The 14,710-nt window shown below is 39.1% G+C and overlaps 2 long non-coding RNA genes across 2 annotated transcripts; both read left to right on the top strand.

Moving 5' to 3' along the window:
* The first annotated feature begins 652 nt into the window (after positions 1-652).
* LOC139755133 (uncharacterized) lies at positions 653-3,581 on the top strand. The gene is made up of 3 exons (XR_011714039.1): positions 653-805; positions 2,419-2,608; positions 3,058-3,581. It is a non-coding gene; the product is annotated as an uncharacterized lncRNA (long non-coding RNA).
* A 7,731-nt stretch (positions 3,582-11,312) lies between these two features.
* On the top strand, positions 11,313-14,326 carry LOC139755129 (uncharacterized). Its single transcript, XR_011714036.1, has 3 exons — positions 11,313-11,458; positions 12,949-13,138; positions 13,801-14,326. It is a non-coding gene; the product is annotated as an uncharacterized lncRNA (long non-coding RNA).
* The last annotated feature ends 384 nt before the right edge of the window (positions 14,327-14,710 follow it).

Raw genomic sequence — 14,710 nt, 5'->3', positions numbered from 1 at the left:
TGGTAACGCCACTCATGAACTGTTGCACGACGTCAGTTGAGAGAGTGTTGTACTGGGGCAGTCATGAGGAGTTGCTTGACCACGTCACTTGCAGAGGAAGATCAGAGTGATCAGACTAGGTCACTCTTGAGGAGGTTGTTGTACTGGACAAGTCTTACTTCTCCTGCTACTTCCTGACTGACTGCTGGTGTTATTGCAGCTGATGACAGATAAATACTCGTGTGCTCGTGTGTGTTTCGTGAACTAAGTTGCCATTATTCCAGACCTCTCTTGTCAGCTGTCGTAGTGTAGATGGTTGAGCTTATAAACGTGCCATCTTCTTAAGATAAACCTTTTGCCAAAGATGAAAGCTTTCTAGCGTCCCCGAGAACCTGAGAAGAATTGGTTTCCCACAACTCACAACTACGTTTGGAAAGTTTGATTGTTTATATATAAGCACATCGAAGTATGGGATTTCATTATCATTTTTTTCCTGATGCTTGAATAGAGAACTTTACGTATATGTTGAATTTTTGTTCCATATGAATAGTTCTCATTCTTGATGCGAAAATATATTCTAAAATCCTTTCACATATATCATTCACTGCATTAGTATTTGTATTTTTTTCCAGGCATGTATTACATAAACACTTCATGAGAATAATGAAACAGTCGTCTTTTTTATTATAACATTCAACAATTATATTCAAGGTCACTTCGTCAACCACCAGAGATGAGAGGTATATAAGGGAGGTGAGGCGAGCAGAGGATCAGTAGGAGAGTGAGTCTCAGGAGCAACGGTCCAAGCTAGACACATCAGGAACAAGTAAGTCAAGCACACGACTGGCCTTCATATGACAACCACTTAACTTTACTCAGTATGACAAAATTGATGAATTTGGAAATGCATTGTTGGAGAGCTGTTGAGAGGTGTGGTGAGGAGCCAGGGTTGGGCACGGACATGGTACACCAACACACACACACACACACACACACACACACACACACACACACACACACACACATGCATCTATGATGTATAGGTTAGGTTGACTGATCATGAATCAGTAGAGGGTAACCCGGGATCGGACCCGCACGGGTTGGAATCCTAGGCGGCAACTGGCCCACCCAGGTGCTCATCCTTCCCCTCGGGGATGGTTGATGAGTACTTGCTTGGCTTCGACTGCGGTGTGAGGCTACGTGCTTATATACATGGGAGCAGACCTGGTGTACATATATGGGACCAGACTTGGTGTACATATATAGGAGCAGACCTGGTGTACATATATAGGAGCAGACCTGGTGTACATATATGGGACCAGACTTGGTGTACATATATAGGAGCAGACCTGGTGTACATATATGGGAGCAGACCCGGTGTCCATATATATAGTAACAGACATGGTGTACATATATATAGTAGCAGAACTGAAGTACATTTATAAGAGCAGAACAGATGTATATATATATATATATATATATATATATATATATATATATATATATATATATATATATATATATAGGGGCAGACCTGTTGTACATATAAACAAGGTTGAGAAGACAGAGGAACTTGATTGTAAAACTTGCTCCCTGACTCACACAAACAGTAAAGACAGCATGACACACACATACAAATCATTTGAACTCTTTCTTGAATATATGTTATATTGTTATTCATTGACTTGAATGGTTTTTCTTACAGTAATCGTTACTTATTAGTCACACAAAGTATACTTTAGCTGTTCTGAATTTATGAAAATAAGGTTAATGAATTATATGTGGGAAATGTAACATTCTGATATTTCCATAACATTCATATAAAGTAACGTTCCATATCTTTTGTATTTGTTACTTGATTTCCTGAATAGCAAGAACTAAAGGCTTTTTGGCCAAGAAACGTAACACACAAGACAGGTTGGCTGGTTGGATATGTATCCTTCAACCTAACAACTAACTGCCAGGGTCGTTTGGACCATCATCATCAAGTTAGAACCACCAACCAAATATATATCTAACTACTTACATTCTCTTTCTTAACGGAGAACTTTATCAATTATTCACTGAAGTATGTCATGTAAGTACAAAATATTTTTTGGCACATAAGCACATCTAACAATAAGTCTGACCTTTAACATTAAACTTGATAATAACCAATAATTGTATTGTGATCTTATTCAATATACAAATTAGGCAATCAATGCTTTAAACTTAGGGCCTGAAGGAACAGATCTGAGAAGTAACGGAATAAGAAAATGATTTACGAAAAGTGTTATTTCACTTAGCAATATTTGTATGCATACAATATATCATACATCTTAAATGTTCATTAGATGTCTTGTATTACTGACGTATGATAAGAAAGAGTCATTAAGTTTATTAGAATATATATTTACCTTGTACGAGTTCAGTAAGATGAGTTGGTTTTTCCTGGTACAGTGAGGGTGTTGCTGCTGCTGGTACTGATTGGGGTGTTGGTGACTGAGTACGCTGGCAGGACTGAGGCTAACCCACTTCTAAGTTATCCCTACCACAGTCTCTCCCATTATCCCTACCATAGTGTCTACCAGTATCCCAATGGGATTCTCAACCACAATCTATACCAGCCTCTCTACAGCAATCCACTCCTGTGAGTTACGTTCAAGTATTGTTGCATTATTGAAGACACAAAATTAACCGCTGTTTATATTCGACTCTCTCGCTTTATATGTTATTTTCTTTTCCGTCTTATTTCATAGTTGTCGACCGTTCCTTGTCATCTGTTGGAAGGTATCTTACGCCAACTTTTTTACACTCAAGTGACGGTGATGAACCAGTAATGTGAAGGTAGAATTAAGGAAGACGTACTTATATATAGACGTAGATTTTCTACCATATATTCTCTCTCTCTCTCTCTCTCTCTCTCTCTCTCTATATATATATATATATATATATATATATATATATATATATATATATATATATATATATATATATATATATATATGTGTGTGTGTGTGTGTGTGTGTGTGTGTGTGTGTGTGTGCATTTGTAAAGATAAATACTAATCATTATTTTCACTTTCACACGGTATCACAGAGGGCTTCGAGGACCTCAAAGCAATGCAAATTAAACTCCTGCTGTGAACCGTTTCTTCCGTCATCCTCCTCATCATCCACACATGTTCTTCCTGTGGAAAGTGTCACCACAGGGATTAGATGATGGCCTTATCTACAGAAAATGGAAGCTGGGATAGTCATATGTGGAACACGTGGAGAACCGTGGTACTGATGTTGACAACCGAGAATGGAAGAAACTCACAGTCCCACATCACATGAAAGACCAGCATCATCACACACAACAAACAATCAGGATGACCACAGAAAACGTGTGACTGGGACCACTAAACAGAAAAGACTGAGACACAATAAACATTGACCTGTGTCTGCTGATAGTGACGTAAGGTCACTAACACTTCACGTTACAAAGGCTGGGAGAGTAGGCAAGAACTTGTTGTATTCAGTCATGTTATTTGCATATTACGAAAAACGTATTGTATAAAAAGTGATTTAGTTCTCCATATTGGTAATGTTAAAATTTAAGAAATATATTAAGCAATCATCCCAGTTTAGTTTTCCTACGGCTTCCTTGCTGCCATAGAGCAAATTTTATATCAGATATGAAGGCTGAAATGTTGAAATACATTTGATAATCGAAATGAGCTCAATGTATACATTATGATGCAAATGTTAAGCTAATGTAACACATAGATTGATCGCTGAAGTCTTTTCCCTTCTTATTTCTTTTCTTTTCTTATTTTCGTATTCGTCAATAATGTTTTAAGAAGCAAAACGTAATAAAAAGTGTAAATAATTTATTTATATATTTACATATATATATATATATATATATATATATATATATATATATATATATTTACATATATATATATATATATATTTATTATATTTTTTATTATACTTTGTCGCTGTCTCCCGCGTTTGCGAGGTAGCGCAAGGAAACAGACGAAAGAAATGGCCCAACCCCCCCCCCATACACATGTATATACATACGTCCACACACGCAAATATACATACCTACACAGCCTTCCACGGTTTACCCCAGACGCTTCACATGCCCTGCTTCAATCCACTGACAGCACGTCAACCCCGGTATACCACATCGCTCCAACTCACTCTATTCCTTGCCCTCCTTTCACCCTCCTGCATGTTCAGGCCCCGATCACACAAAATCTTTTTCACTCCATCTTTCCACCTCCAATTTGGTCTCCCTCTTCTCCTTGTTCCCTTCACCTCCGACACATATATCCTCTTGGTCAATCTTTCCTCACTCATCCTCTCCATGTGCCCAAACCACTTCAAAACACCCTCTTCTGCTCTCTCAACCACGCTCTTTTTCTTTCCTCACATCTCTCTTACCCTTACGTTACTCACTCGATCAAACCACCTCACACCACACATTGTCCTCAAACATCTCATTTCCAGCACATCCATCCTCCTGCGCACAACTCTATCCACAGCCCAAGCCTCACAACCATACAACATTGTTGGAACCACTATTCCTTCAAACATACACATTTTTGCTTTCCGAGATAATGTTCTCGACTTCCACACATTCTTCAAGGCCCCCAGGATTTTCGCCCCCTCCCCCACCCTATGATCCACTTCCGCTTCCATGGTTCCATCCGTTGCCAGATCCACTCCCAGATATCTAAAACACTTCACTTCCTCCATTTTTTCTCCATTCAAACTCACCTCCCAATTGACTTGACCCTCAACCCTACTGTACCTAATAACCTTGCTCTTATTCACATTTACTCTTAACTTTCTTCTTCCACACACTTTTCCAAACTCAGTCACCAGCTTCTGCAGTTTCTCACATGAATCAGCCACCAGCGCTGTATCATCAGCGAACAACAACTGACTCACTTCCCAAGCTCTCTCATCCCCAACAGACTTCATACTTGCCCCTCTTTCCAAAACTCTTGCATTTACCTCCCTAACAACCCCATCCATAAACAAATTAAACAACCATGGAGACATCACACACCCCTGCCGCAAACCTACATTCACTGAGAACCAATCACTTTCCTCTCTTCCTACACGTACACATGCCTTACATCCTCGATAAAAACTTTTCACTGCTTCTAACAACTTGCCTCCCACACCATATATTCTTAATACCTTCCACAGAGCATCTCTATCAACTCTATCATATGCCTTCTCCAGATCCATAAATGCTACATACAAATCCATTTGCTTTTCTAAGTATTTCTCACATACATTCTTCAAAGCAAACACCTGATCCACAAATCCTCTACCACTTCTGAAACCACACTGCTCTTCCCCAATCTGATGCTCTGTACATGCCTTCACCCTCTCAATCAATACCCTCCCATATAATTTACCAGGAATACTCAACAAACTTATACCTCTGTAATTTGAGCACTCACTCTTATCCCCTTTGCCTTTGTACAATGGCACTATGCACGCATTCCGCCAATCCTCAGGCACCTCACCATGAGTCATACATACATTAAATAACCTTACCAACCAGTCAACAATACAGTCACCCCCTTTTTTAATATATTCCACTGCAATACCATCCAAACCTGCTGCCTTGCCGTCTTTCATCTTCCGCAAAGCTTTCACTACCTCTTCTCTGTTTACCAAATCATTTTCCCTAACCCTCTCACTTTGCACCACCAATATATATATATATATATATATATATATATATATATATATATATATATATATATATCCTTTTTTTTTTTTTCCTTTTTCGCTGACTCCCGCGCTTGCGAAGTAGCGCAAGTAAACAGACGAAAGAAATGGCCCAAACAACCTCCATACACATGTATATACATACGTCCACACACGCAAATATACATACCTACACAGCTTTCCATGGTTTACCCCAGACGCTTCATATGCCTTGATTCAATCCACTGACAGCACGTCAACCCCGGTACACCACATCGCTCCAATTCACTCTATTCCTTGCCCTCCTTTCACCCTCCTGCATGTTCAGGCCCCGATCACACAAAATCTTCTTCACTCCATCTTTCCACCTCCAATTTGGTCTCCCTCTTCTCCTCGTTTCCTCCACCTCCGACACATATATCCTCTTGGTCAATCTTTCCTCACTCATTCTCTCCATGTGCCCAAACCATTTCAGAACACCCTCTTCTGCTATCTCAACCACGCTCTTTTTATTTCCACACATCTCTCTTACCCTTACGTTACTTACTCGATCAAACCACCTCACACCACACATTGTCCTCAAACATCTCATTTCCAGCACATCCATCCTTCTGCGCACCACTCTATCCATAGCCCACGCCTCGCAACCATACAACATTGTTGGAACCACTATTCCTTCAAACATACCCATTTTTGCTTTCCGAGATAATGTTCTCGAATTCCACACATTCTTCAAGGCCCCCAGGATTTTCGCCCCCTCCCCCACCCTATGATCCACCTCCGCTTCCATGGTTCCATCCGCTGCCAGATCCACTCCCAGATATCTAAAACACTTCACTTCCTCCAGTTTTTCTCCATTCAAACTCACCTCCCAATTGACTTGACCCTCAACCCTACTGTACCTAATAACCTTGCTCTTATTCACATTTACTCTTAACTTTCTTCTTTCACACACTTTACCAAACTCAGTCACCAGCTTCTGCAGTTTCTCACATGAATCAGCCACCAGCGCTGTATCATCAGCGAACATAAACTGACTCACTTCCCAAGCTCTCTCATCCCCAAAAGACTTCATACTCACCCCTCTTTCCAAAACTCTTCCATTCACCTCCCTAACAACCCCATCCATAAACAAATTAAACAACCATGGAGACATCACACACCCCTGCCGCAAACCTACATTCACTGAAAACCAATCACTTTCCTCTCTTCCTACACGTACACATACCTTACATCCTCCATATATATATATATATATATATATATATATATATATATATATATATATATATATATATATATATATATATATATATATATATATATATATATATATATATATATATATATATATATATATATATATATATATATATATATATATATATATATATATATATATATATATATATATATATATATATATATATAAATATAAATATATATATATATATATATATTCTTTCTTTTTTTTCATACTATTCGCCATTTCCCGCATCAGCGAGGTAGCGTTGAGAACAGAGGACTGGGCCCTTGAGGGAATATCCTCACCTGGGCCCCTTCTCTGTTCCCTCTTTTGGAAAATTAAAAAAAAAAAAAAAAGTGAGAGGGGAGGATTTCCAGCCCCCCGCTCCCTCCCCTTTTAGTCGCCTTCTACGACACGCAGGGAATACGTGGGAAGTATTCTTTCTCCCCTATCCCCAGGGATATATATATATATATATATATATATATATATATATATATATATATATATATATATATATATATATATATATATATATATATATATATATATATATATATATATATATATATATATATATATATATATATATATATATATATATATATAAATATATATATATATATTTATATATATATATATATATATATATATATATATATATATATATATATATATATATATATATATATATATATAATATCATCTGGATCGGCAAAAAATTGCATGTTTAAGAGTATAATAGTATTTACATTATTTTATGGATGCGAGGCATTAGCTATAGAAATAGCTGTGTGGAGGAGGGTGGATGTGTTGGAGATAAAATGTTTGAGGATAACATGTGCGAGGTGGCTTGATCGGGTAAGTAATGAAATGATAAGAGAGAAAGGGTGGTAATACAATGAGGATAGCTTAGAGAGCTGAAGAGGGTATCGTGAAATAGTTTGGCCATATGGAGAGAATGAGTGAGGAAATGTTGGCACACTGGATATATATGTTAGAAGTAGAGGGAACAAGGAGAATGGGGAGACCAAAATGGACATGGAAGGATGGAGTGAAAAGATTTTGATCGAATGGGGAATGAACATGCAATAGGGTCAAAGGCATACACGGGATGAAACGACTTGGAACGTCGACATGCTGTCAAAAGACTGAAGTAGGGTATGTGAATCGTCTGGGGTAATCCCTGGAATAATCTTTTGGGCCTGGGTGTAGATAGAGAGCTGCGGTTTCAGTGCATTATACGGGCCACCTATGAAATGAATGGGAGTGAATGTGGCCATCTTGCGTTTGTTTCTGACGCTATTTCGCTAACATGGAAAATGGCGATCAAGTATGAAATATGTTTTGTCAGATATCTGGACGTTGAAATGGTAGCGAATAGAACCATGGAAATGGAAGTGAGTCACAGGATGGGGAAGGGGCGATGGTTCTAGGGGCACTGAAGAATGTTTGGAAAGAGAGAACATTTGTGTGTGTGTGTGTGTGTGTGTGTGTGTGTGTGTGTGTGTGTGTGTGTGTGTGTGTGTGTGTGTGTGTGTGTGTGTGTCTTACTGAACTCCACTGCAAGTGAAACAATCACCTTTTGCGACGCTGTATCACCACGAGGACATTCTCGGCTGAGAACTCCTTACCTAAAGGAGTCCATATTTCCCCTAAGACGCGGTAACGACGATGTTATGTAAACAGTACGTGATAGATTGGCACTACTGCTCAGATAATGTCGTTCTTATTGCTACTCTGAGGCACGTTTGGCCAACCAACCCGGCTGATTACCGTGTTTGATTATATAAGAATAAAGACATCAAGAGACCATTTGGTTCTGTGTTTGTGATATTGGAATATAAGAGAAACTCCCACATTAGAATATTAAGAGCAGAAAGGCATACGGACGATTCAAAGAGAAAAATCTCGAAACTCTTCACGTGACGAAAGATGTACAAACAATGTTAGTCGTGGACATGAGGGAAACCATTTTTGCAATATGTTCTAAAACGTATCTATAGAACTGTTGTCAACCATTCTAAATGGAAAATCGTTCCATAGGTTAACAAGTCCGTTCGAGGTAAAACGTTAGGAATAAGGACGATTTTCCTGAACTTCAGTAATGTCTTATAGGTTCATACAAGCGATAACTACACACTCTGAGGTGTAGAGTGTACAGTATTGCTGGCCACACAATGTAACATTCAGAGTGGAGAGTGTACCTGGCCACACAACGTGAGGTACAGAGTGGACAGTGCTTCTGGCCACACAACGTGAGGTGCAGAGTGGACAGTGTTCCTGGCCACACAACGTGAGGTGCAGAGTGGACAGTGCTTCTGGCCACACAACGTGAGGTACAGAGTGGACAGTGTTCCTGGCCACACAATGTGAGGTACAGAGTGGACAGTGTTCCTGGCCACACAACGTGAGGTGTAGAGTGGACAGTGCTTCTGGCCACACAACGTGAGGTGCAGAGTGGAGAGTGTTCCTGGCCACACAACGTGAGGTGCAGAGTGGACAGTGCTTCTGGCCATACAACGTGAGGTGCAGAGTGGACAGTGTTCCTGGCCATACAACGTGAGTTACAGAGTGGATAGTGTTCCTGGCCACACAACGTGAGGTGCAGAGTGGACAGTGCTTCTGGCCACACAACGTGAGGAACAGAGTGGACAGTGTTCCTGGCCACACAATGTGAGGTACAGAGTGGACAGTGTTCCTGGCCACACAACGTGAGGTGCAGAGTGGACAGTGCTTCTGGCCACACAACGTGAGGTGCAGAGTGGACAGTGCTTCTGGCCACACAACGTGAGGTGCAGAGTGGACAGTGCTTCTGGCCACACAACACGTAGAGTATGTTTTCGTGGTGGCATAATTGCTGTCGTTATGGATACATGTTATGGGGATATATTACCACGATAGCTATAGTTTCAAGGTGACTATATCATTATGACACTAAGGCGATTCGTTCATTTTCCTGAACAATTTTGTAAGAAGAATAATCAATTCTGTTTGATCAAATTTCTGACTGTTTTTTAATCTAACTGCGAAGTTATCACTTTACTCAGTCTTCAGGTACTACGATCAAGTTTTACGATGCTTCACGTTACACATACATGCAACAAGCAAGCTTGTCTCTTGATGACCGCAATGCCGTTGAGTATTTATGGTCTGAGAATTATCTTCAACACAGGGACGTACAACCAGTGAAGGTGTTTATGGTCTTGGAATTATCTTGGCCACCTGAAGAAGGTGTGATACCTTTTTGATTTGGTTATAACTTGGCATCGACGCCCATAATGTCCCTGACAGTTGATAGGCTAAAAATCAAGCTATAGAACCAATAAACCTAAGCATATTTTTCTCTTGTATTATTGATATACGTTACAGGATACGATCTAGCGGATTTAGCTGTTGATAACCGCTATATGCCGTATCATATCTATAAATATTTCAAAATGGCCCATCGTTAGCCATTCATCCCTGCTAGACTTTAGTCTGGCAGGGATGAATTACCAAAAACAATTACAACAACAATATAATGTTTGAAAAGGAGAAGGTGCTGTCATATGACAAGGGCCATTGCCAAAAGTGAGTCTGGCATATGGCAAAGATCATAGTCAGGAGGTGGGTTGGCATGTGAAATGGGCTATTGCCAGCGTTAGGGTTGTGATATCAGATGAGTTTCTTAACAGCGCCACACATGATCAGTAATTGGACAGTCACTCCTGGTAGGGATGGTAACGCCACTCATGAACTGTTGCACGACGTCAGTTGAGAGAGTGTTGTACTGGGGCAGTCATGAGGAGTTGCTTGACCACGTCACTTGCAGAGGAAGATCAGAGTGATCAGACTAGGTCACTCTTGAGGAGGTTGTTGTACTGGACAAGTCTTACTTCTCCTGCTACTTCCTGACTGACTGCTGGTGTTATTGCAGCTGATGACAGATAAATCCTCCTGTGCTCGTGTGTGTTTCGTGAACTAAGTTGCCATTATTCCAGACCTCTCTTGTCAGCTCTCGTAGTGTAGATGGTTAAGCTTATAAACGTGCCATCTTCTTAAGATAAACCTTTTGCCAAAGATGAAAGCTTTCTAACGTCCCCGAGAACCTGAGAAGAATTGGTTTCCCACAACTCACAACTACGTTTGGAAAGTTTGATTGTTTATATATAAGCACATCGAAGTATGGGATTTCATTATCATTTTTTTGTTCCTGATGGTTGAATAGAGAACTTTACGTATATGTTGAATTTTTGTTCCATATGAATAGTTCTCATTCTTGATGCGAAAATATATTCTAAAATCCTTTCACATATATCATTCACTGCATTAGTATTTGTATTTTTTTCCAGGCATGTATTACATAAACACTTCAAGAGAATAATGAAACAGTCGTCTTTTTTATTATAACATTCAACAATTATATTCAAGGTCACTTCGTCAACCACCAGAGATGAGAGGTATATAAGGGAGGTGAGGCGAGCAGAGGATCAGTAGGAGAGTGAGTCTCAGGAGCAACGGTCCAAGCTAGACACATCAGGAACAAGTAAGTCAAGCACACGACTGGCCTTCATATGACAACCACTTAACTTTACTCAGTATGACAAAATTGATGAATTTGGAAATGCATTGTTGGAGAGCTGTTGAGAGGTGTGGTGAGGAGCCAGGGTTGGGCACGGACATGGTACACCAACACACACACACACACACACACACACACACACACACACACACATACACATGCATCTATGATGTATAGGTTAGGTTGACTGATCATGAATCAGTAGAGGGTAACCCGGGATCGGACCCGCACGGGTTGGAATCCTAGGCGGCAACTGGCCCACCCAGGTGCTCATCCTTCCCCTCGGGGATGGTTGATGAGTACTTGCTTGGCTTCGACTGCGGTGTGAGGCTACGTGCTTATATACATGGGAGCAGACCTGGTGTACATATATGGGACCAGACTTGGTGTACATATATAGGAGCAGACCTGGTGTACATATATGGGAGCAGACCCGGTGTACATATATATAGTAACAGACATGGTGTACATATATATAGTAGCAGAACTGAAGTACATTTATAAGAGCAGAACAGATGTATATATATATATATATATATAGGGGCAGACCTGTTGTACATATAAACAAGGTTGAGAAGACAGAGGAACTTGATTGTAAAACTTGCTCCCTGACTCACACAAACAGTAAAGACAGCATGACACACACATACAAATCATTTGAACTCTTTCTTAAATATATGTTATATTGTTATTCATTGACTTGAATGGTTTTTCTTACAGTAATCGTTACTTATTAGTCACACAAAGTATACTTTAGCTGTTCTGAATTTATGAAAATAAGGTTAATGAATTATATGTGGGAAATGTAACATTCTGATATTTCCATAACATTCATATAAAGTAACGTTCCATATCTTTTGTATTTGTTACTTGATTTCCTGAATAGCAAGAACTAAAGGCTTTTTGGCCAAGAAACGTAACACACAAGACAGGTTGGCTGGTTGGATATGTATCCTTCAACCTAACAACTAACTGCCAGGGTCGTTTAGACCATCATCATCAAGTTAGAACCACCAACCAAATATATATCTAACTACTTACATTCTCTTTCTTAACGGAGAACTTTATCAATTATTCACTGAAGTATGTCATGTAAGTACAAAATATTTTTTGGCACATAAGCACATCTAACAATATGTCTGACCTTTAACATTAAACTTGATAATAACCAATAATTGTATTGTGATCTTATTCAATATACAAATTAGGCAATCAATGCTTTAAACTTAGGGCCTGAAGGAACAGATCTGAGAAGTAACGGAATAAGAAAATGATTTACGAAAAGTGTTATTTCACTTAGCAATATTTGTATGCATACAATATATCATACATCTTAAATGTTCATTAGATATCTTGTATTAATGACGTATGATAAGAAAGAGTCATTAAGTTTATTAGAATGTATATTTACCTTGTACGAGTTCAGTAAGATGAGTTGGTTTTTCCTGGTACAGTGAGGGTGTTGCTGCTGCTGGTACTGATTGGGGTGTTGGTGACTGAGTACGCTGGCAGGACTGAGGCTAACCCATTTCTAGGTTATCCCTACCACAGTCTCTCCCATTATCCCTACCAGAATGTCTACCAGTATCCCAATTATAATCTCAACCACAATCTGTACCATCCTCACTACGGCAATCCACTCCTGTGAGTTACGTTCAAGTATTGTTGCATTATTGAAGACACAAAATCAACCGCTGTTTATATTCGACTCTCTCGCTTTATATGTTACTTTCTTTTCCGTCTTATTTCATAGTTGTCGACCGTTCCTTGTCATCTGTTGGAAGGTATCTTACGCCAACTTGTTTACAATGTTAACACTCAAGTGGCGGTGATGAACCAGTAATGTGAAGGTAGAATTAAGGAAGACGTACTTATATATAGACGTAGATTTTCTACCATATATTCTCTCTCTCTCTCTCTCTCTCTCTCTCTCTCTCTCTCTCTCTCTCTCTCTCTCTCTCTCTCTCTCTCTCTCTCTCTCTCTCTCTCTCTCTCTCTCTCTCTCTCTCTCTCTCTCTCTCTCTCTCTCTCTCTCTCTCTCTCTCTCTCTCTCTCTCTCTCTCTCTCTCTCTCTCTCTCTCTCTCTCTCTCTCTCTCTCTCTCTTTCTCTCTCTCTCTCTCTCTCTCTCTCTCTCTCTCTCTCTCTCTCTCTCTCTCTCTCTCTCTCTCTCTCTCTCTCTCTCTCTCTCTCTCTCTCTATATATATATATATATATATATATATATATATATATATATATATATATATATATGCATGTGTAAAGATAAGTACTAATTATTATTTTCACTTTCACACGGTATCACAGAGGGCTTCGAGGACCTCAAAGCAAGCCATCGTAAACTCCTGCTGTGAACCGTTTCTTCCGTCATCCTCCTCATCATCCACACATGTTCTTCCTGTGGAAAGTGTCACCACAGGGATTAGATGATGGCCTTATCTACAGAAAATGGAAGCTGGGATATTGTCATATGTGGAACACGTGGAGAACCGTGGTACTGATGTTGACAACCGAGAATGGAAGAAACTCACAGTCCCACATCACATGAAAGACCAGCATCATCACACACAACAAACAATCAGGATGACCACAGAAAACGTGTGACTGGGACCACTAAACAGAAAAGACTGAGACACAATAAACATTGACCTGTGTCTGCTGATAGTGACGTAAGGTCACTAACACTTCACGTTACAAAGGCTGGGAGAGTAGGCAAGAACTTGTTGTATTCAGTCATGTTATTTGCATATTACAAAAAACGTATTGTATAAAAAGTGATTTAGTTCTCCATATTGGTAATGTTAAAATTTAAGAAATATATTAAGCAATCATCCCAGTTTAGTTTTCCTACGGCTTCCTTGCTGCCATAGAGCAAATTTTATATCAGATATGAAGGCTGAAATGTTGAAATACATTTGATAATCGAAATGAGCTCAATGTATACATTATGATGCAAATGTTAAGCTAATGTAACACATAGATTGATCGCTGAAGTCTTTTCCCTTCTTATTTCTTTTCTTTTCTTATTTTCGTATTCGTCAATAATGTTTTAAGAAGCAAAATGTAATAAAAAGTGTAAAATAATATATTTATATGTTTATATATATATATATATATATATATATATATATATATATATATATATATATATATATATATATATATATATATATATGTTGCGAAAAAGATGCTTCTGGCATGAGAAGAGTGGGAGGTG

This window comes from Panulirus ornatus, chromosome 18 (genome assembly GCF_036320965.1).
Source record: "Panulirus ornatus isolate Po-2019 chromosome 18, ASM3632096v1, whole genome shotgun sequence".
Classification (NCBI taxonomy): domain Eukaryota; kingdom Metazoa; phylum Arthropoda; class Malacostraca; order Decapoda; family Palinuridae; genus Panulirus; species Panulirus ornatus.
This window is presented reverse-complemented; position numbering and strand designations above follow the sequence as displayed.